Below are 21,759 nucleotides of genomic sequence, written 5' to 3'. Positions count from 1 at the left end.
GGAGTGATTCGAGACGATTCGTGGCTTGTGCTCGTTCCCATATACCGTACGACCCGGGGTGCAGTGCTAGGATGACATACAATACCGCTTGGGCACGTAACGGCGTTATACAGTATGCAAGTGCGGGACGTGAGGGTTTTCGTCTGTTCGTTTTGTTTTGCTCTGCTTTGCTTTGTTTCGTGGTCAAGAGGCGTAAGGTAAGTCGTAATCCAGGGAGAACACTGGTGGCAAACAGTCCGAGGTGAGAGGCGAGGTCCAAAGTCGAAAAGGCAGAAGGGGAGTCCAATATCCAGAATAAACGAGGTAATGGAAAAACGCCAGGTAGAGCTCTCAAAGAGTAGACTCAATACCAAGCAGCGGGAAGCAGGTAAAGATGGTAAAAATAGCACTGCGTACCGCACGGTGGAGTGTGTGCAGGTGGGTTAACTCGTGCGGCGGCGTTTGTTAATAATCACCCACTGCTGGTGCTGATTAGATCGCTTAAGAGTTGGTCTTAACTGCCTGGCGGTCATGACAAGCTCCTCTTTAAGCTGTGGTTTAGTTTTGCATTCATGTGTTTCTAGAGCAGTTATTTATAGGGGTGGGTGGGTCTTTCACAGAGGCTCAGGACAAATACCCCACATGAAATTTTACTGTGTGCGTTCAGACAGTCACAGGTCAAGAGCCAGGCAGGAGGACAATGGACAGAAGAGCCAACGAACTAAAAATGAAAGAACAGGTATGAAAAAGCCACCATCTTTTTCTTTTTGACATTTTCCGACTTTCATGCAAGCCAGGACAAAGTTGCTCGTAGCTACTTGTGGATTCAAATACTCTATCGAGTGCTTTGATGAGTTTTTGCAATTTGATTGTCGTCCTGTCAGCCTGTTTCTGTTTTTTTTTTCAGTCTAGGGATGGAAAGTATGAGGGAAATGATGGAGCAATCAATAACCGCTCCGGAAAAATGGCAGAAAGAAATGGTCCGTCACTAAGGACATTTGTGAAGCAGAGGAGTGACATCACCACAAAGGAGACACATTCTGCTGATGGTTTTGGTGAATAATGATTGAGGCGCGTTAAGAGAAAGGTAGCTGCGTCAGCATGCTTAGGCTGCAAAGGATCAAGCAAAGGTTTACTCCATGCTGAAAAGAGAAGAAAAGAAGCACAAAGTTTCGACTGTGGAGCCTTCTGCGCCATCTTCTTTAGCGGTGATGATGTTTGCATTGGAAAAACTGAGACATGCGTCCCTGGGTGGGCTTGAACCACCAACCTTTCGGTTAACAGCCGGTTTATGGGCAAAGAAAACAATCACTTGCGCTTCTTGCAGCCGGCAATCTTTTTCCACTGACAACCAAGAAATGGATTTCATCTTTCACAAGCTGTATGGATTTCTTCAAAAACAAGTTATTCCAGAAAGGAAATGAATTCTTGCATTAAACTGAACCAAGCTGTACATGTTTGTCTGAAATGATACATTCGGCACAACAAAACACGGAGAGAGGCACCGCTGGTATTCAGACCCAGGATCGCCTGCTTACTAGGCGGGCACTTTAAGCCACTAGGGAACAGCGCCAGCGGAGCACCGCGCTTTTACAGACACTTGGACACATCTGCGTTCGGTGTGCACTTAACCTGCTCTCTGAGCCCGTTGCCTCCGTCCCATTTAATAGCAGAACTGACGCCAAGAGAAATGATGAGAAATGGCATTTATCGGGCACTTTTCATGTCCAAGGAGCTCAATGCCCTTGACACCTCCCATTCTTTGGCGACACCATTTTTTCTTTTGTTTAATTTCTATACTTATTGATAGAATAAAAACGATATGTCATGTACTGTAAGGGAAATGTCTCTTTTTTTAATGGGGAAAGCTAGCACCAGCAAATGTTGTGTTTAGAAGAAGTGATTTAACATGACACGTGACCTAATTTACCGGAGCAAAAGCTCACCCAGCAAGCCCTGCTTTACTTCTACAGGAGAGAAGTACTGTAGAGTCTGCAAGATGTTCAGCTGGGTAGCTACGTCAGCATGCCTCTGCTGCAAAGGAACAAGCAATAGGTTTATTGCATGCTGAAAAGAGAAGAACGGAAACACAGCGTTTCGACTGTGAGATCTTCTCACACCTGAAGAAGCCTCACACCTGTAAAAGGCTCCATGGTTTTCTGTCTTCTCTTTTCAACATGGAATACACCTATTGTCTGCAAGATGTGACAATTTCATGGTGTTTTGGAAGAAAACCTTTTTTCTTTGAATTCAAAATCAATCGGAATTTCAGCACGACACATCAACACTTTTTCTGTTTTAAGGAGATGATATTTTAAACCTGATAAAAATAGTAGGAAACACAAGTTTCTTGCTGTGAAAATTTAGATGGGGAAGTGTACTACTAGTAGCAGTGTAGAGCTCTCTGTGGTGGAGTGCAAGCGCATGTTCTATGGGCCAGTGGCGTAATGGATAACGCGTCTGACTTCGGATCAGAAGATTGTAGGTTCGCGTCCTGCCTGGCTCGTGAGGCTTTTAAACCTCTCAGGTTCCTCGGTAACAGGTTGCCGTCATGTATATGAACTATAGAAAAGCATTTGCCACAACCCGTAAATTAGCACGCAAGTGCGGGCTAGTGAACACAGAACTGTATGGAGATCATCTCCAGCTCCGAGCTCAATTGCAATGAAAAAACATGCAGAACAGAACTGGAGAGCAGCTGAATTTGTGCTCGGTAGGGTGGGGAGGACTCAGCATTGCTATTGTTCTAATTGGCATGAACTGCAGGGGATCTGAATCAGAACATGTCAGTTAGTTCGATCATTGCGTCAATATGTAGGCCACGTTAATACAGAATTATTACTTTGTCTGTCTCGTCTTTGTATATAGCTGAATGTCCCTGACAATTTCATGTTAGTTTTTAAGAACGACATTGGTGCTAATATATACACATATAGCATATAAGGAACACGTAAAAGTTTAGTCCATGCTGAAAAGATAAGAAAACCGCCACAACGTTTCATCTTGAAATAAATCTTTACTTGTTGTTTTGCAGCCTACCCATTCTGACCTAACTCCTCCCTTGAAATTCCCTAACAGATAAGGGTACGTAACGGCTCATGCGATGCTCAGTTGCAATTTGTCCCAAAACAAACAAGAACAGCAGCTGAGGGTTTGAGTTTAAACATGCACTGTATTAAAGCAGCTTTTATTTCCATTGATAAATGCTAGATATTCCTACAGAGATTCTCCAGGTGAGTAAGCGATTCCTGTTTCTGTTTCTATTTCTGTTTCATATATATATACAGTATATATATATGTTACATGTGTCTCTGCAATAGTACAAATGTGTTATACACTATCAGGGGCTTCTTTTTTGTGCACCTCATCTACAACAAGGGTTTTTTTTTCATTTATGTTTGTGGACCTTCACCATTTGAGGAAGTGAGTTAGATAAGAAAGTTACAGGTATGGTGAGCAATGACTGACAAAGGCACGTACTGCGTATTCCTTACAGAAGTGTAAGCAATTTGGTCTAAAAAACACCGGCTAAAGTCCAACATCGTTAGCAATCTTATTACTTAAACAGAATTAACATCAATAAACTGTAAGGTGCTGGTACATGCGAGTAGATTTGATCTTCTATTAAACAAAAATGCAATTACAGCTCTAAAAAGGTCAACCTAGACTTCTGTAACAGATCTGTTCAGGTCATCGCTGTTCCTCTGACCTTGTGAGTCTTTGGAATTTTAAAAGTGTATTTTGCTTGCCTTTCATGTGGTCTGTGTACAAGTCACTGTGGCGTATGCGGTCCTACACAGCCTTGCTATAGACGTGACGAGCCTCCGCTATGTTGCAATGGAGAACAGGTTCAGTACGGAGCTGCCGAGAAAATTCAGCTGGAAAGCTCGTTGCAGAAAAGCATCGGTATCTGTGTCCAGCGGCAAAGCGTCCTTCGTGGGTGCTGAAGAATCGATTTCACAGGCTGCGGGTCCAGGCGATTTAGAGTGTTAAAGGTCCCAGCGAAAACGAAACGGAGCTGGTCCTTTTACACGCATGCACGCAACCAAATGCAAAGGACGCCGTAGTCGGCAGGATTTGAACCTGCGCGGGGAGACCCCAACGGATTTCAAGTCCGTCACCTTAACCACTCGGCCACGACTACAGCGAGCGCCGCGGCCGCTGCCTTCTTGCTACAATCGAACAGGGAGTGCGAGGCGGCGGCGGCAGCGGAGGCAACTTTATTCAAGTTCACTCTCCGTTTAAGAAACCTTTTACGCCATACGTGCAAGCACACACACACACACACACACACACACACACCTCAGAGGACTTAAGGGTGGCTTCAAGTTGGAATGATAAAGTCTCCCCGTTCGGACATGAAAACAGAACGTTCTTAGACAGAAAGCAATCAACAACGGAGACATGTGGATGACGATTTTAGTCACTGCACTTTGAATAGCATTTTTACTCCAGTTACAGGAGATGCACCAATGGCCCTTGACCTACGCTCTTACCAATGCCTTGAACATTCAAACAAAACAGCCCTCAAGTCCTGCGGTTTAATATAACGCTGTTACGTGTCGAGGCAGTATTTGACTCTGTCCTACCGTTGAGACACGGGGCGTATATGGAAACGAACACATGCTACGGATCGTCTCTAATCGGTCCCTACAGTTGGAAGGCTCCTTGAAGCGTGCACCCCCATCATTCATCTTTGCGCATCTGTGAAAGGTAGACTCTTGAGCAATGTTTGAGCCAGCTCTAAGGCAACTAGTGCTATTGGACAGAGACCTCTGGAAGATCCTAAGAGTCTCTTAACACCACTTCCAGCAGCAAGCTTAATTGTTCGCTGGAGGTCTCCCACCCAGGTACTGACCAGGCAAAGAATCACCACTACATTGAATGAGGAAGTTAATCCTGAAATCCAATTACATATCTCAAGGTAAGACAAATCCATAAGAACATGTCTTAGTATTACTTCGTTTACATTAGTATGGCACTGAGTTGGAGCTCCTCTTTAAGCTGTGGTTTAGTTTTGCATTCATGTGTTTCTAGAGCAGTTATTTATGGGGGTGGGTGGGTCTTTCACAGAGGCTCAGGACAAATCCCCCGCCCGAAAGTCTAATGTGTGCGTTCAGACAGTCACAGGTCAAGAGCCAGGCAGGAGGACAATGGGCAGAAGAGCCAACGAACTAAAAATGAAAGAACAGGTATGAAAAAGCCACCATCTTTTTCTTTTTGACATTTTCCGACTTTCATGCAAGCCAGGACAAAGTTGCTCGTAGCTACTTGTGGATTCAAATACTCTATCGAGTGCTTTGATGAGTTTTTGCAATTTGATTGTCGTCCTGTCAGCCTGTTTCTGTTTTTTTTTTTCAATCAAGGGTTGGAAAGTATGAGGGAAATGATGGAGCAATCAATAACCGCTCCGGAGAAATGGCAGAAAGAAATGGTCCGTCACTAAGGACATTTGTGAAGCAGAGGAGTGACATCACCACAAAGGCGACACATTCTGCTGATGGTTTTGGTGAATAATGATTGAGGCGCGTTAAGAGAAAGGCAGCTGTGTCAGCATGCGTAGGCTGCAAAGGATCAAGCAAAGGTTTACTCCATGCTGAAAAGAGAAGAAAAGAAGCACAACGTTTCGACTGTGGAGCCTTCTGCGCCATCTTCTTTAGCGGTGATGATGTTTACATTGGAAAAACGGAGACATGCGTCCCTGGGTGGGCTTGAACCCCCAACCTTTCGGTTAACAGCCAAACACGCTAACCGATTGCGCCACAGAGACTGACGGCCGCTTGTGCTCCCTACATTTGCAGGTTTCTGGTCAAAGAAAACAATCACTTGCGCTTCTTGCAGCCGGCAATCTTTTTCCACTGACAACCAAGAAATGGATTTCATCTTTCACAAGCTGTATGGATTTCTTCAAAAACAAGTTATTCCAGAAAGGAAATGAATTCTTGCATTAAACTGAACCAAGCTGTACATGTTTGTCTGAAATGATACATTCGGCACAACAAAACACGGAGAGAGGCACCGCTGGTATTCAGACCCAGGATCGCCTGCTTACTAGGCGGGCACTTTAAGCCACTAGGGAACAGCGCCAGCGGAGCACCGCGCTTTTACAGACACTTGGACACATCTGCGTTCGGTGTGCACTTAACCTGCTCTCTGAGCCCGTTGCCTCCGTCCCATTTAATAGCAGAACTGACGCCAAGAGAAATGATGAGAAATGGCATTTATCGGGCACTTTTCATGTCCAAGGAGCTCAATGCCCTTGACACCTCCCATTCTTTGGCGACACCATTTTTTCTTTTGTTTAATTTCTATACTTATTGATAGAATAAAAACGATATGTCATGTACTGTAAGGGAAATGTCTCTTTTTTTAATGGGGAAAGCTAGCACCAGCAAATGTTGTGTTTAGAAGAAGTGATTTAACATGACACGTGACCTAATTTACCGGAGCAAAAGCTCACCCAGCAAGCCCTGCTTTACTTCTACAGGAGAGAAGTACTGTAGAGTCTGCAAGATGTTCAGCTGGGTAGCTACGTCAGCATGCCTCTGCTGCAAAGGAACAAGCAATAGGTTTATTGCATGCTGAAAAGAGAAGAACGGAAACACAGCGTTTCGACTGTGAGATCTTCTCACACCTGAAGAAGCCTCACACCTGTAAAAGGCTCCATGGTTTTCTGTCTTCTCTTTTCAACATGGAATACACCTATTGTCTGCAAGATGTGACAATTTCATGGTGTTTTGGAAGAAAACCTTTTTTCTTTGAATTCAAAATCAATCGGAATTTCAGCACGACACATCAACACTTTTTCTGTTTTAAGGAGATGATATTTTAAACCTGATAAAAATAGTAGGAAACACAAGTTTCTTGCTGTGAAAATTTAGATGGGGAAGTGTACTACTAGTAGCAGTGTAGAGCTCTCTGTGGTGGAGTGCAAGCGCATGTTCTATGGGCCAGTGGCGTAATGGATAACGCGTCTGACTTCGGATCAGAAGATTGTAGGTTCGCGTCCTGCCTGGCTCGTGAGGCTTTTAAACCTCTCAGGTTCCTCGGTAACAGGTTGCCGTCATGTATATGAACTATAGAAAAGCATTTGCCACAACCCGTAAATTAGCACGCAAGTGCGGGCTAGTGAACACAGAACTGTATGGAGATCATCTCCAGCTCCGAGCTCAATTGCAATGAAAAAACATGCAGAACAGAACTGGAGAGCAGCTGAATTTGTGCTCGGTAGGGTGGGGAGGACTCAGCATTGCTATTGTTCTAATTGGCATGAACTGCAGGGGATCTGAATCAGAACATGTCAGTTAGTTCGATCATTGCGTCAATATGTAGGCCACGTTAATACAGAATTATTACTTTGTCTGTCTCGTCTTTGTATATAGCTGAATGTCCCTGACAATTTCATGTTAGTTTTTAAGAACGACATTGGTGCTAATATATACACATATAGCATATAAGGAACACGTAAAAGTTTAGTCCATGCTGAAATGATAAGAAAACCGCCACAACGTTTCATCTTGAAATAAATCTTTACTTGTTGTTTTGCAGCCTACCCATTCTGACCTAACTCCTCCCTTGAAATTCCCTAACAGATAAGGGTACGTAACGGCTCATGCGATGCTCAGTTGCAATTTGTCCCAAAACAAACAAGAACAGCAGCTGAGGGTTTGAGTTTAAACATGCACTGTATTAAAGCAGCTTTTATTTCCATTGATAAATGCTAGATATTCCTACAGAGATTCTCCAGGTGAGTAAGCGATTCCTGTTTCTGTTTCTATTTCTGTTTCATATATATATACAGTATATATATATGTTACATGTGTCTCTGCAATAGTACAAATGTGTTATACACTATCAGGGGCTTCTTTTTTGTGCACCTCATCTACAACAAGGGTTTTTTTTTCATTTATGTTTGTGGACCTTCACCATTTGAGGAAGTGAGTTAGATAAGAAAGTTACAGGTATGGTGAGCAATGACTGACAAAGGCACGTACTGCGTATTCCTTACAGAAGTGTAAGCAATTTGGTCTAAAAAACACCGGCTAAAGTCCAACATCGTTAGCAATCTTATTACTTAAACAGAATTAACATCAATAAACTGTAAGGTGCTGGTACATGCGAGTAGATTTGATCTTCTATTAAACAAAAATGCAATTACAGCTCTAAAAAGGTCAACCTAGACTTCTGTAACAGATCTGTTCAGGTCATCGCTGTTCCTCTGACCTTGTGAGTCTTTGGAATTTTAAAAGTGTATTTTGCTTGCCTTTCATGTGGTCTGTGTACAAGTCACTGTGGCGTATGCGGTCCTACACAGCCTTGCTATAGACGTGACGAGCCTCCGCTATGTTGCAATGGAGAACAGGTTCAGTACGGAGCTGCCGAGAAAATTCAGCTGGAAAGCTCGTTGCAGAAAAGCATCGGTATCTGTGTCCAGCGGCAAAGCGTCCTTCGTGGGTGCTGAAGAATCGATTTCACAGGCTGCGGGTCCAGGCGATTTAGAGTGTTAAAGGTCCCAGCGAAAACGAAACGGAGCTGGTCCTTTTACACGCATGCACGCAACCAAATGCAAAGGACGCCGTAGTCGGCAGGATTTGAACCTGCGCGGGGAGACCCCAACGGATTTCAAGTCCGTCACCTTAACCACTCGGCCACGACTACAGCGAGCGCCGCGGCCGCTGCCTTCTTGCTACAATCGAACAGGGAGTGCGAGGCGGCGGCGGCAGCGGAGGCAACTTTATTCAAGTTCACTCTCCGTTTAAGAAACCTTTTACGCCATACGTGCAAGCACACACACACACACACACACACACACACACACCTCAGAGGACTTAAGGGTGGCTTCAAGTTGGAATGATAAAGTCTCCCCGTTCGGACATGAAAACAGAACGTTCTTAGACAGAAAGCAATCAACAACGGAGACATGTGGATGACGATTTTAGTCACTGCACTTTGAATAGCATTTTTACTCCAGTTACAGGAGATGCACCAATGGCCCTTGACCTACGCTCTTACCAATGCCTTGAACATTCAAACAAAACAGCCCTCAAGTCCTGCGGTTTAATATAACGCTGTTACGTGTCGAGGCAGTATTTGACTCTGTCCTACCGTTGAGACACGGGGCGTATATGGAAACGAACACATGCTACGGATCGTCTCTAATCGGTCCCTACAGTTGGAAGGCTCCTTGAAGCGTGCACCCCCATCATTCATCTTTGCGCATCTGTGAAAGGTAGACTCTTGAGCAATGTTTGAGCCAGCTCTAAGGCAACTAGTGCTATTGGACAGAGACCTCTGGAAGATCCTAAGAGTCTCTTAACACCACTTCCAGCAGCAAGCTTAATTGTTCGCTGGAGGTCTCCCACCCAGGTACTGACCAGGCAAAGAATCACCACTACATTGAATGAGGAAGTTAATCCTGAAATCCAATTACATATCTCAAGGTAAGACAAATCCATAAGAACATGTCTTAGTATTACTTCGTTTACATTAGTATGGCACTGAGTTGGAGCTCCTCTTTAAGCTGTGGTTTAGTTTTGCATTCATGTGTTTCTAGAGCAGTTATTTATGGGGGTGGGTGGGTCTTTCACAGAGGCTCAGGACAAATCCCCCGCCCGAAAGTCTAATGTGTGCGTTCAGACAGTCACAGGTCAAGAGCCAGGCAGGAGGACAATGGACAGAAGAGCCAACGAACTAAAAATGAAAGAACAGGTATGAAAAAGCCACCATCTTTTTCTTTTTGACATTTTCCGACTTTCATGCAAGCCAGGACAAAGTTGCTCGTAGCTACTTGTGGATTCAAATACTCTATCGAGTGCTTTGATGAGTTTTTGCAATTTGATTGTCGTCCTGTCAGCCTGTTTCTGTTTTTTTTTTTTCAATCAAGGGTTGGAAAGTATGAGGGAAATGATGGAGCAATCAATAACCGCTCCGGAAAAATGGCAGAAAGAAATGGTCCGTCACTAAGGACATTTGTGAAGCAGAGGAGTGACATCACCACAAAGGCGACACATTCTGCTGATGGTTTTGGTGAATAATGATTGAGGCGCGTTAAGAGAAAGGCAGCTGTGTCAGCATGCGTAGGCTGCAAAGGATCAAGCAAAGGTTTACTCCATGCTGAAAAGAGAAGAAAAGAAGCACAACGTTTCGACTGTGGAGCCTTCTGCGCCATCTTCTTTAGCGGTGATGATGTTTACATTGGAAAAACGGAGACATGCGTCCCTGGGTGGGCTTGAACCCCCAACCTTTCGGTTAACAGCCAAACACGCTAACCGATTGCGCCACAGAGACTGACGGCCGCTTGTGCTCCCTACATTTGCAGGTTTCTGGTCAAAGAAAACAATCACTTGCGCTTCTTGCAGCCGGCAATCTTTTTCCACTGACAACCAAGAAATGGATTTCATCTTTCACAAGCTGTATGGATTTCTTCAAAAACAAGTTATTCCAGAAAGGAAATGAATTCTTGCATTAAACTGAACCAAGCTGTACATGTTTGTCTGAAATGAGACATTCGGCACAACAAGACACGGAGAGAGGCACCGCTGGTATTCAGACCCAGGATCGCCTGCTTACTAGGCAGGCACTTTAAGCCACTAGGGAACAGCGCCAGCGGAGCACCGCGCTTTTACAGACACTTGGACACATCTGCGTTCGGTGTGCACTTAACCTGCTCTCTGAGCCCGTTGCCTCCGTCCCATTTGATAGCAGAACTGATGCCAAGAGAAATGATGAGAAATGGCATTTATCGTGCACTTTTCATGTCCAACTGCTGCAGTTTTCAGTGGGCAATCTTTGTCAGATGGCTTGGAAAAACGCACTGTGTTTCGGCTCGGGAAACATCATGAGCAGTGACCTGCATGTTTTCTGTGTATAGCTGTCTTTTAACGCATACAGAATTCATTCGAAATCATTGATTTCTCCAATTAACAAGGGTCCCTTTTTGAACCTGCCAGAAGCATTCTTTCAATGTAACAGATTTACTCCGGGGAAAGGCAGCATGACATTGAGAGTAGCTCAAGCTTTCAGCACCCGTATCGGACTGCGTGTATGCAGACACCGCTCAGAATCCCCTGTAAGATTCTCCTTCAATTCCGTTTTGCAGTGCTTAAGCTCTTTCAAAAGGCTTCGCTTTGCTAGTCACAATCCAAGGCTCATGACAGCATTTAAAACCAATCGCCACTGCGTTGGCCGGGAATCGAACCCGGGTCAACTGCTTGGAAGGCAGCTATGCTCACCACTATACCACCAACGCACGCCCGCAAAAGCCCTGCAGGACACCACCAGAGAATGCTCACGATTTCGGAAGCTGTCTCCGGGACGTGCTGATTCCACACATCCTGAATAAATCATGATATTGTTAGTTGCTGTAGCTAGACGTTCAAATGAGTTTCATGGCCAGATGGACTGTTTCCTCCAGCGGTATAGTATTGCAGTGAGACAGCACGATGCCTGCAAGACTATGTCACGCTAAACGCCACAGATTGTGTTTGTCCGTTCGTGTCAGTCGTCCTGCAGCCACGGGAAGTGGGACACAAACATGCTGAAATGCTTTCAAGACGTTAGGATTTGTTTGTGTAACATCCGAGAAGAGTACTTGTGGCTTGAATGTGAACTGTACGTGCCCGCCCCCTTTCCTCTGTAGTGCATGAGTTCCTCCCGGCACGCCCTTCGTCATTGTTCTGTCATCTTGTATTTAAAGGGTTGTATTTCTGCTGCTGAAAATAAGCAACGGTTTTCTCACAACGCCCTTTGTTCCCAACGGAGCCCTTGTCTGTCATGAAATTCTTCAAAACCTCAAGCTAGAAGAAGAAGAAGACGACAAATATGAAGCGTTACCGCAACGACATGCCATGAGACGATCGATAACGATTTCCATAGGATCCCCGCGGTTGCCTGGCAACCGTCAGCTTTGCGCAGTGGCAGTATCGTAGCCTGTGAGGTTTAGCCGAGGCGCGATTATTGCTAGTTGAAAACTTTTCCCAATACCCCGCTTCCGCCGGTTTGCAATACAATCGGCGAAAGCAATTTTTGACAGTCTCGTCAGAGACTGAGCAAGGTGTTTAAAGACAGATTTGGTCATGGTGACATCATGGTAGAAAGAAACGAGCTTGTTACGTCTCAACAGAAACGCTCTTTAGCTCTTTCAGCGTTATGCAGAGAACAGCGTCTGTCGAGATCACTTTTGAGTCAGCGCCAAACGCCGTGTGCTGTCAGTTTGATTTCATATTGCTCGTAGCGGCGCCCGGCTTTTGTCTGTCAAACGTTAGGTTGCGCTTCTTCATGCTGCATCGTCGGCATGAGTGGAGCTTTTTAAACGTCTGTACTTACTGCGCCCCATAAGAAATGGTTTGTCCCCGTTCAAAAGATATTGTGCGATGTCCTGCAGCGTTCGCAAAGCAAACCTTTGACAGTTTGAAAAGAGGAATTTATTCTGCTTCCTGTGCGTGCAGTAGTTACAAAGTTGAACGTCTTTACACGATGTGCTGCAGTTTTCAGTGGGCGGGCTTTGTCAGATGGCTTTGAAAAACGCACTGAGACATCATGAGCAGTGTCCTGCATGTTTTCTGTGTATAGCTGTCTTTTAACGCATACAGAATTCATTCGAAATAATTGATTTCTCCAATTAACAAGGGTCCCTTTTTGAACCTGCCAGAAGCATTCTTTCAATGTAACAGATTTACTCCGGGGAAAGGCAGCATGACATTGAGAGTAGCTCAAGCTTTCAGCACCCGTATCGGACTGCGTGTATGCAGACACCGCTCAGAATCCCCTGTAAGATTCTCCTTCAATTCCGTTTTGCAGTGCTTTAGCTCTTTCAAAAGGCTTCGCTTTGCTAGTCACAATCCAAGGCTCATGACAGCATTTAAAACCAATCGCCACTGCGTTGGCCGGGAATCGAACCCGGGTCAACTGCTTGGAAGGCAGCTATGCTCACCACTATACCACCAACGCACGCCCGCAAAAGCCCTGCAGGACACCACCAGAGAATGCTCACGATTTCGGAAGCTGTCTCCGGGACGTGCTGATTCCACACATCCTGAATAAATCATGATATTGTTAGTTGCTGTAGCTAGACGTTCAAATGAGTTTCATGGCCAGATGGACTGTTTCCTCCAGCGGTATAGTATTGCAGTGAGACAGCACGATGCCTGCAAGACTATGTCACGCTAAACGCCACAGATTGTGTTTGTCCGTTCGTGTCAGTCGTCCTGCAGCCACGGGAAGTGGGACACAAACATGCTGAAATGCTTTCAAGACGTTAGGATTTGTTTGTGTAACATCCGAGAAGAGTACTTGTGGCTTGAATGTGAACTGTACGTGCCCGCCCCCTTTCCTCTGTAGTGCATGAGTTCCTCCCGGCACGCCCTTCGTCATTGTTCTGTCATCTTGTATTTAAAGGGTTGTATTTCTGCTGCTGAAAATAAGCAACGGTTTTCTCACAACGCCCTTTGTTCCCAACGGAGCCCTTGTCTGTCATGAAATTCTTCAAAACCTCAAGCTAGAAGAAGAAGAAGACGACAAATATGAAGCGTTACCGCAACGACATGCCATGAGACGATCGATAACGATTTCCATAGGATCCCCGCGGTTGCCTGGCAACCGTCAGCTTTGCGCAGTGGCAGTATCGTAGCCTGTGAGGTTTAGCCGAGGCGCGATTATTGCTAGTTGAAAACTTTTCCCAATACCCCGCTTCCGCCGGTTTGCAATACAATCGGCGAAAGCAATTTTTGACAGTCTCGTCAGAGACTGAGCAAGGTGTTTAAAGACAGATTTGGTCATGGTGACATCATGGTAGAAAGAAACGAGCTTGTTACGTCTCAACAGAAACGCTCTTTAGCTCTTTCAGCGTTATGCAGAGAACAGCGTCTGTCGAGATCACTTTTGAGTCAGCGCCAAACGCCGTGTGCTGTCAGTTTGATTTCATATTGCTCGTAGCGGCGCCCGGCTTTTGTCTGTCAAACGTTAGGTTGCGCTTCTTCATGCTGCATCGTCGGCATGAGTGGAGCTTTTTAAACGTCTGTACTTACTGCGCCCCATAAGAAATGGTTTGTCCCCGTTCAAAAGATATTGTGCGATGTCCTGCAGCGTTCGCAAAGCAAACCTTTGACAGTTTGAAAAGAGGAATTTATTCTGCTTCCTGTGCGTGCAGTAGTTACAAAGTTGAACGTCTTTACACGATGTGCTGCAGTTTTCAGTGGGCGGGCTTTGTCAGATGGCTTTGAAAAACGCACTGAGACATCATGAGCAGTGTCCTGCATGTTTTCTGTGTATAGCTGTCTTTTAACGCATACAGAATTCATTCGAAATCATTGATTTCTCCAATTAACAAGGGTCCCTTTTTGAACCTGCCAGAAGCATTCTTTCAATGTAACAGATTTACTCCGGGGAAAGGCAGCATGACATTGAGAGTAGCTCAAGCTTTCAGCACCCGTATCGGACTGCGTGTATGCAGACACCGCTCAGAATCCCCTGTAAGATTCTCCTTCAATTCCGTTTTGCAGTGCTTTAGCTCTTTCAAAAGGCTTCGCTTTGCTAGTCACAATCCAAGGCTCATGACAGCATTTAAAACCAATCGCCACTGCGTTGGCCGGGAATCGAACCCGGGTCAACTGCTTGGAAGGCAACTATGCTCACCACTATACCACCAACGCACGCCCACAGGCACCCTGCAGGACACCACCAGAGAATGCTCACGATTTCGGAAGCTGTCTCCGGGACGTGCTGATTCCACACATCCTGAATAAATCATGATATAGTTAGTTGCTGTAGCTAGACGTTCAAATGAGTTTCATGGCCAGATGGACTGTTTCCTCCAGCGGTATAGTATTGCAGTGAGACAGCACGATGCCTGCAAGACTATGTCACGCTAAACGCCACACAGATTGTGTTTGTCCGTTCGTGTCAGTCGTTCTGCAGCCACGGGAAGTGGGACACAAACATGCTGAAATGCTTTCAAGACGTTAGGATTTGTTTGTGTAACATCCGAGAAGAGTACTTGTGGCTTGAATGTGAACTGTACGTGCCCGCCCCCTTTCCTCTGTAGTGCATGAGTTCCTCCCGGCACGCCCTTCGTCATTGTTCTGTCATCTTGTATTTAAAGGGTTGTATTTCTGCTGCTGAAAATAAGCAACGGTTTTCTCACAACGCCCTTTGTACCCAACGGAGCCCTTGTCTGTCATGAAATTCTTCAAAACCTCAAGCTAGAAGAAGAAGAAGACGACAAATATGAAGCGTTACCGCAACGACATGCCATGAGACGATCGATAACGATTTCCATAGGATCCCCGCGGTTGCCTGGCAACCGTCAGCTTTGCGCAGTGGCAGTATCGTAGCCTGTGAGGTTTAGCCGAGGCGCGATTATTGCTAGTTGAAAACTTTTCCCAATACCCCGCTTCCGCCGGTTTGCAATACAATCGGCGAAAGCAATTTTTGACAGTCTCGTCAGAGACTGAGCAAGGTGTTTAAAGACAGATTTGGTCATGGTGACATCATGGTAGAAAGAAACGAGCTTGTTACGTCTCAACAGAAACGCTCTTTAGCTCTTTCAGCGTTATGCAGAGAACAGCGTCTGTCGAGATCACTTTTGAGTCAGCGCCAAACGCCGTGTGCTGTCAGTTTGATTTCATATTGCTCGTAGCGGCGCCCGGCTTTTGTCTGTCAAAAGTTAGGTTGCGCTTCTTCATGCTGCATCGTCGGCATGAGTGGAGCTTTTTAAACGTCTGTACTTACTGCGCCCCATAAGAAATGGTTTGTCCCCTGTAGTGGAAATCTAATGAGTTAATTGATTCTTAAAAATGTATAGAGCTTTACAAAAAAATATATTGGTGCTTTTAGATAATATTTCAAGGATATAACTGCTATGCTACAGTACGTGCAGAATTTTAGAAAACAGTTCGTCAACAAAGTACACTGTTTAGGTTAGTTTAGAAGACAATGTACCAAAATAATATATGCTGTCTGGGTCATTAGAATTAGCTGAAAGTAACTGATAAGCTTTGAATAACAAATCTAGTTTTTCTTCTCTCGCTCTATGATGTAATCTGTTTTCTCTTAGAGAAAGGGGAAGTTTTAGAAGGGACCAAGTGCTGAACTTCTTTACAGCGCAACGTCTTATAAAAACCCTGTACTGCTTGTAACAAATTGAGTCTCTGGTTGCACTTGGCGAAATGGCAGCAGGGCTCCCAATATTGCAATATTGAAATAAAGACCTTACTCAGGTGAGAACTCTCTCTTGTGGCTTCCTTGATAGTTATATTTCCATGACATTTTGGGGGCTCGTCCGGGATCACAAACCTGAACGCGAACGGCTGCTGAAACTCCATCCGGACCCGGACAATTTTAGCAAATTGGACGAACCTCGGAGGATAAACTGTTTATCCTTCCAGAGACGCGTCTGGAGAATTGGCAGCTGTCTGACGTCAGTAAGTGATCCTTAAAAATTAATAGTTTGAGAAGCGAGCCACAGGGGTGTTCTCACGCGGGTTTGATGAGTCTGGGACTCATATAAAGAACTTATCTTAACACAGACGTGTGGTTTTTGCTCTGCGGAGTAGTTAATGTGATAAGGTTCTAAGTAAGGCACCGATCGGTAAAAATGGGAAATTAAAATTCAAAGACGAAAATGGGACCGAGCAGTCCAGCAAAAGTACATGTACGACAAATTCGGAGAAACAATTATAGCCTGGGTTAGGGAAAAAAATTATGTTCATGAACTGTAAAGCTAGGGTAATAGGTGTAAGGGAACTTGCACATAATTTATATATGATAATTAGGGGCCCATAACTATGAAGGATCTTTGTAAGTGAATCAGAATGGACAGAGGAAAGTTGAATTAGGAAAAAGAAGTTTCCTGAAGAAGGGGAAACTTAGAAGAGAAGGAGAAGAAATGAAAGAAAATGAATTGGAAAACTTATTTAATGGAAAGAGGAATCACAGAAATAATGGGAAGCTTAAAAAAAGACTAGTCTTGAAACTAAAGAACAGCAAGCTGCAGCTAAAGTCATGGCCATGCGTACTAAAAAGAAAAAGTCTCCACCGAAATTAGAAAGCGGTCCGGAGCCACTTGTTTGTGAAATACCAATGTGCACTTTTCCAGGTCCAGAAGGAACTCCAGCATATGTACAGTACATTGACATTGGTCTCCTAGTGAATTATTTGCATTAGTTAAGTCTTTTCCTTAATTGCCTGATGATCGTAAAGAATTTAGAAGAAAGGCAAGCGCCTTGTTCTTGATTGTCTTAAGCCTAATTACAGTGACATAACCTTGTTGCTAGATCATATTGTTCCTAAAGGTTTACAACGTCCTCTTAAAAGGAGGAGGCAGATTGGCGGATACGTGACCCAAATGATGAAGAAGTATCCATCTAAATTAAACCACACGGACATGGAGAGGAAAAGTTAGGCGGCCGCTTCTAAAAAGAGGTAAGGACTCCTCTTTTCTAAAAAGTCCCTTGTCCTCTCTATGTTGCTGTGGTGGGTTCAGGGTTTTCCTGAAGCTGAAGCGAGTACAACAGAAAAATGAGTTAATGGTGTATGTGATTTAGATGCCTGTTTTGTGAAGGTGGGGTAGAAAAGGAGGGATTGCTGAAGGAATAGCATCTCGCCCTGCCCGTGCGAAAAAATCCAGGTGTTGCATCCTGGTACACGACTGCAGTACGGCTGAAGGTAGTAACTAGAATTGTACTCGCAGAAGAGCCGAAAATGGTAACTCGATTCAACTGTGTGTTTAAAGCCAGGATTTCGAACCTGGTCCGTGTTCCCGAATTGTGATAGTTCGTCAGTTTGTCTCGACTGGGGGATTCCGCGGGGCGCGTGGGAGACGTGAAAATGGTTTGGTGTGAAGGGGAAAAAAAAAAGTTTGATTAATCCAAAGTGAAACTTAAAAGAAATATTGACCGTCAGACGGAATTTAGGCTGAACAGGAACGTAGAAAAGTGTATGAACCTTTGGATAAAAATATTTAGAGGAATATTTGAGAATTCAACAGAATATCATAGATGAGACGCAAAAATCCCTGATGGAAAAGCTAAAAGCAATGGCTGAACGAAACGAAGTTGTATATGTAGAAAAAGAAAAAGCAAAAGAAGAAATAGAACGCCTTAAGAGAGAATCTGGGAGAAGGGTGGGAATTAGTGTGGAGATTTTTGAAAGAGCATTACCCACCGAAAACTGATTAGAGAAAAGTAACAGCATGTCAGCAGAAGGAAGTGAGGATGTTTTCAGATTTTACAGAAAGGTTTATAGCTTTATGGATAGTATACTCGGGGTTAGCCGATGAAAAGGAAGTGAATGAAGATACTTCCACAGTAATAAAACAAATTTACTTGAGTGGGTTAAAACCTGATGTTGCCAAGAATGTGCAACTATGCTTTCCTGATATTACAAACAGAGACAGATGTGATTTAATAACTCGCGAAGCATGCATGCAGAAGTGCGAGCGCTGCAAATGGGTGGTAAAAAGACTCCCAAGGAGGAGAAAAGGGAGCCGCCAGTTTGTCGAAATTATTGTGCGACTTTAATGTTATACCGAGATATAAAACCTCAAAGACAAAACTACTAATAAGCTGGTGTGTAGCCTTCCTAAATTTATCTCAGGATTTAAATAAAAGTGAAATAATCTTACAGTGTGCAGTAACTGTGGGGCACAGGAGCACAGCTGTCCTGTTTTTAGACTAAAACAGCATAAAGATGTGATATAACGTTTTCTAACAGGTAACAGGAGGCTACAGGAGAAGGGGTGTAAGGGTTGTGTTTAAAGCAAATATAAGCTGTCACAGTCTGCTTGGGTAAAGATGTACAGTTTCAACTACTGATGTGGGTGGGGGACACCCCAGACCTATTGGGCTAGGATGCCCTGCAGCATTTATAAGGAATTTCTGTATGAAATAGCATTTATGTGAACTACCTCGAAAGAGTTATGTGATATTGTGATTGTTTTACCTAATGAGGGAATCCATAAGGCCGGGCTACTCCAAGTATTGGATCTTGAGAGGAAGAAAAAGGAGTATAAAACCAACTACATGATAAAGCCAGGGTGAATGCCTTCTCAGAACGAGCTTGTCTAGTGACGTATTGGTTTAAGGGGGGTAGTGCAGTCTAAAGACAAAATTGCCTTGACCCCTGCAGCAGAAACCGTTTTTGATGTTTTGAAACAAGCTTTCTTGCAGGCACTGGCCCTGGACAGGATTCCCTCAGACGGATCATCTGTATGTAATCTGTGTGTAAGTGAAAGAAATGGATCGTGAGCTGTTGTGCTGGTGCAGGAGGCATGGAGATAGGCATCGTCTGTTGGGTTATTATTATTCAGGATGTGGTGGCCAAGGGGCCGTGTTTATGTGTTGTGCAGGCTACCTGCCTGGCTGTATAAACTGTGAATAATCTGGTGTAGAACTAGCAGACCGAATGAAAAGATTTAATTGAAACTTGTAAATATGCTAAATGGAAAATTGTAGCAATTTATATAGATTGTATATATACATTTGGTGTATGACACAATTTTGGATGGCAGTGAAGGAATAGGGATTTCCCCAACATGGCAGGGACTCCAGTTAAGAATGCTGGGTTTGTCTCTGAACTGTTAGAAGCTTTGCAGCTGCTGACTGAAGTAGCTGTGGTAAAGTGTAAATCACATAATAAAGAAATGTTTCCAGTAACTCGAGGGAACAACTTTGCAGATGTAGCTGTCAGGTGAGCAGTACTTGTAGAACAGGAGTCTGAGACCCCTGTGAGACCTCTGTTGGGTAAAAGGGGACAGCTGCAGGATATTCAGGCTGAGGCCTCTAAAGCAGAGAAAAGGACATGGTTAGAAAAGAGTGTGGTGCTGCCAGCACACTGGACACTCTGCAGGCCCTCACAGCCTAATGCCCTTTGTAGCTCGACAAATGCACTCTGTCGGACACCTGGGTGTGAGTCAAATGGTGTGCTGGTTACCCAAACCTGGGTGGGGACCGTGTTTGAAGCAGTAGCCACTTATGTGGTATCTCAATGTGATGCTTATCAAAGGAACTCAACTACAGTTCAGGTGCAGGTGCTACAGATCAAAAGGCCTGCTCCTGAGAAACCTTTCATGCAGTAGCAAATGTTTACAATTTACATTTGTAAAGGGAAACCTTGGCTCTTATAATCTGTTTTCCCTGTGGGTTGCTGTCACTGCCTCTGTGTCTACCAAACACTTGATGATGGAGATAAGCCCTCGGTGGGCACTGACCTACCGCTTGTATTATGATCAAGGGACAGGCTGTGGCTGGATTATTCGGGGTGAGCTGGACTGAGATCACCCTCAGTCTGCTGGAACAGTGGAATGAAGGAACAGAACTCTAAAAGATCGACTAGACATCAGACTGAAGGAACGCCATGGAATGCGGGCTGGATCAAACAGAACTGTGTAATAGAGCCTGTTTGATATCATCACAAGCCAATCAACAAAACTTCCTGGAGGGATGAATTTGGCTAATGGATTGTTGAATTTGCTAATTCTCTATTGTAGTATTGTAGGTTGTTAATTGAAGTGGTGCATGGGGCTGGTGAATAGGTGCTGGACGCTTGGTGACCTCCAGTAGAGGGAAGACACGACCTGATACCTGGCGAGTGGGTGTGGTGAGGAAGATATACCCTGCCAGATGTTGCAACCCTGCTGGGAAGGACCATATCAAGTGCAACTGACTACCGACTCTGCCATCTGAGTGACAGGACGAGATCGCTGGATCTACGCATTGCGCCGACACCGAACCACTGCACCAGAGACTGAGTGAACATTAATTATTATATTGTCACTGTTTCTGTGTTTGTTGAGCTTCCTGAGGGGGGGCGACAGTGTACCTGTTAAGTGTTAGGAGTTTTACTTTGATAAATGGGGATATGGAATCAATACTTTATCAGTCAGCCACAAATAATCATCAGAGCTCATGTTGGGATTGTATTGCTATAAAAGATGCTCATGGGAGTAATCCCCTTTGATAGAGGTGATTATTTAGGTTTACTGGCATGGGTAAATAGCCCTGCTTTTAGTCTGAGTGTAACTCAGATATATTAAAATGGAAATAACTGTATGCTCCTCGCTATAATCACAGTTTTAGGCCATTCTCTATTAGGGTGATAGACTGCTGTTTAGATGAGCAAAGACTAAACAGTACTTGTATTCTAGACAATTATTAGCAAATGATTGACTTAGCAAAGCACATCTATGATGAAGAAAAATATATATCATAATTATAATCCAGATAATTGGGGCATTGGTGCATGGCTACAGTCTGTGCTAGGAACCTGGAGAGGGTCTCTGGTTCAATACATATTTGTGTGTCTGGTATTATTCGTTATGATCATACTGTTAATATCCTGCTTGAAAAACATGTGGACTAAAGCTGCTGCTTCTGTGCTAATTGTACGCCCTGAAGGGATCATGAAGGTCAAAAAATGATTTCATGGGAAAGGTTCTCTTATCTAGTGGCAGAACCTGATGGGTAGAACAATATAGTTTTAAGGGGGGTTACCCTTGGGAGTGATTCCCATAGATGCACATTATTATTATGGTTTGTTTGTTCTTAATAAGATGTTTTGCAGGAACGGACCAAAGAGAAATTTTACAACTTCAGCTAGAATTGTTCTGCAAAACGGCACAGCTGAGGCAGTGGAACAATGTGTAGATTTTTCTAAGAGTTATTACCCAGCTGTTGACCAATCTTGTAAAAAAAACCCTAAGAAAAATGCTTGGCTCCAGCCCACAGGGATTTACCTGTGCTGTAAGAACTAATGCGTGAATAAGGAGACTGGATTCTGGTGAAAGAC

The 21,759-nt window shown here is 44.3% G+C and overlaps 12 non-coding genes across 12 annotated transcripts; 5 read left to right on the top strand and 7 right to left on the bottom strand.

Moving 5' to 3' along the window:
• The first annotated feature begins 2,412 nt into the window (after nucleotides 1–2,412).
• trnar-ucg (transfer RNA arginine (anticodon UCG)) lies at nucleotides 2,413–2,485 on the top strand. The gene has a single exon. It is a non-coding gene; the product is annotated as a tRNA-Arg (tRNA).
• A 1,556-nt stretch (nucleotides 2,486–4,041) lies between these two features.
• trnas-uga (transfer RNA serine (anticodon UGA)) lies at nucleotides 4,042–4,123 on the bottom strand. Its single transcript has one exon. It is a non-coding gene; the product is annotated as a tRNA-Ser (tRNA).
• Nucleotides 4,124–5,675: 1,552 nt separating this feature from the next.
• Nucleotides 5,676–5,749, bottom strand: trnan-guu (transfer RNA asparagine (anticodon GUU)). Its single transcript has one exon. It is a non-coding gene; the product is annotated as a tRNA-Asn (tRNA).
• A 1,177-nt stretch (nucleotides 5,750–6,926) lies between these two features.
• trnar-ucg (transfer RNA arginine (anticodon UCG)) lies at nucleotides 6,927–6,999 on the top strand. The gene has a single exon. It is a non-coding gene; the product is annotated as a tRNA-Arg (tRNA).
• Nucleotides 7,000–8,555: 1,556 nt separating this feature from the next.
• Nucleotides 8,556–8,637, bottom strand: trnas-uga (transfer RNA serine (anticodon UGA)). The gene has a single exon. It is a non-coding gene; the product is annotated as a tRNA-Ser (tRNA).
• Nucleotides 8,638–10,192: 1,555 nt separating this feature from the next.
• Nucleotides 10,193–10,266, bottom strand: trnan-guu (transfer RNA asparagine (anticodon GUU)). The gene has a single exon. It is a non-coding gene; the product is annotated as a tRNA-Asn (tRNA).
• An 889-nt stretch (nucleotides 10,267–11,155) lies between these two features.
• Nucleotides 11,156–11,227, bottom strand: trnag-ucc (transfer RNA glycine (anticodon UCC)). The gene has a single exon. It is a non-coding gene; the product is annotated as a tRNA-Gly (tRNA).
• Nucleotides 11,228–11,880: 653 nt separating this feature from the next.
• Nucleotides 11,881–12,022, top strand: LOC148637798 (U4 spliceosomal RNA). Its single transcript, XR_015931243.1, has one exon. It is a non-coding gene; the product is annotated as a U4 spliceosomal RNA (small nuclear RNA).
• Nucleotides 12,023–12,855: 833 nt separating this feature from the next.
• Nucleotides 12,856–12,927, bottom strand: trnag-ucc (transfer RNA glycine (anticodon UCC)). Its single transcript has one exon. It is a non-coding gene; the product is annotated as a tRNA-Gly (tRNA).
• A 653-nt stretch (nucleotides 12,928–13,580) lies between these two features.
• Nucleotides 13,581–13,722, top strand: LOC148637796 (U4 spliceosomal RNA). Its single transcript, XR_015931242.1, has one exon. It is a non-coding gene; the product is annotated as a U4 spliceosomal RNA (small nuclear RNA).
• An 833-nt stretch (nucleotides 13,723–14,555) lies between these two features.
• Nucleotides 14,556–14,627, bottom strand: trnag-ucc (transfer RNA glycine (anticodon UCC)). Its single transcript has one exon. It is a non-coding gene; the product is annotated as a tRNA-Gly (tRNA).
• A 655-nt stretch (nucleotides 14,628–15,282) lies between these two features.
• On the top strand, nucleotides 15,283–15,424 carry LOC148637794 (U4 spliceosomal RNA). Its single transcript, XR_015931241.1, has one exon. It is a non-coding gene; the product is annotated as a U4 spliceosomal RNA (small nuclear RNA).
• The last annotated feature ends 6,335 nt before the right edge of the window (nucleotides 15,425–21,759 follow it).

The sequence above is a fragment of the Lepisosteus platostomus genome, unplaced genomic scaffold (genome assembly GCF_059453375.1).
Source record: "Lepisosteus platostomus isolate fLepPlt1 unplaced genomic scaffold, fLepPlt1.hap1 Scaffold_106_H1, whole genome shotgun sequence".
Lineage (NCBI taxonomy): Eukaryota > Metazoa > Chordata > Actinopteri > Semionotiformes > Lepisosteidae > Lepisosteus > Lepisosteus platostomus.
Note: the sequence above shows the minus strand (reverse complement) of the source record. Positions and strands in the feature narration are given on the sequence as shown.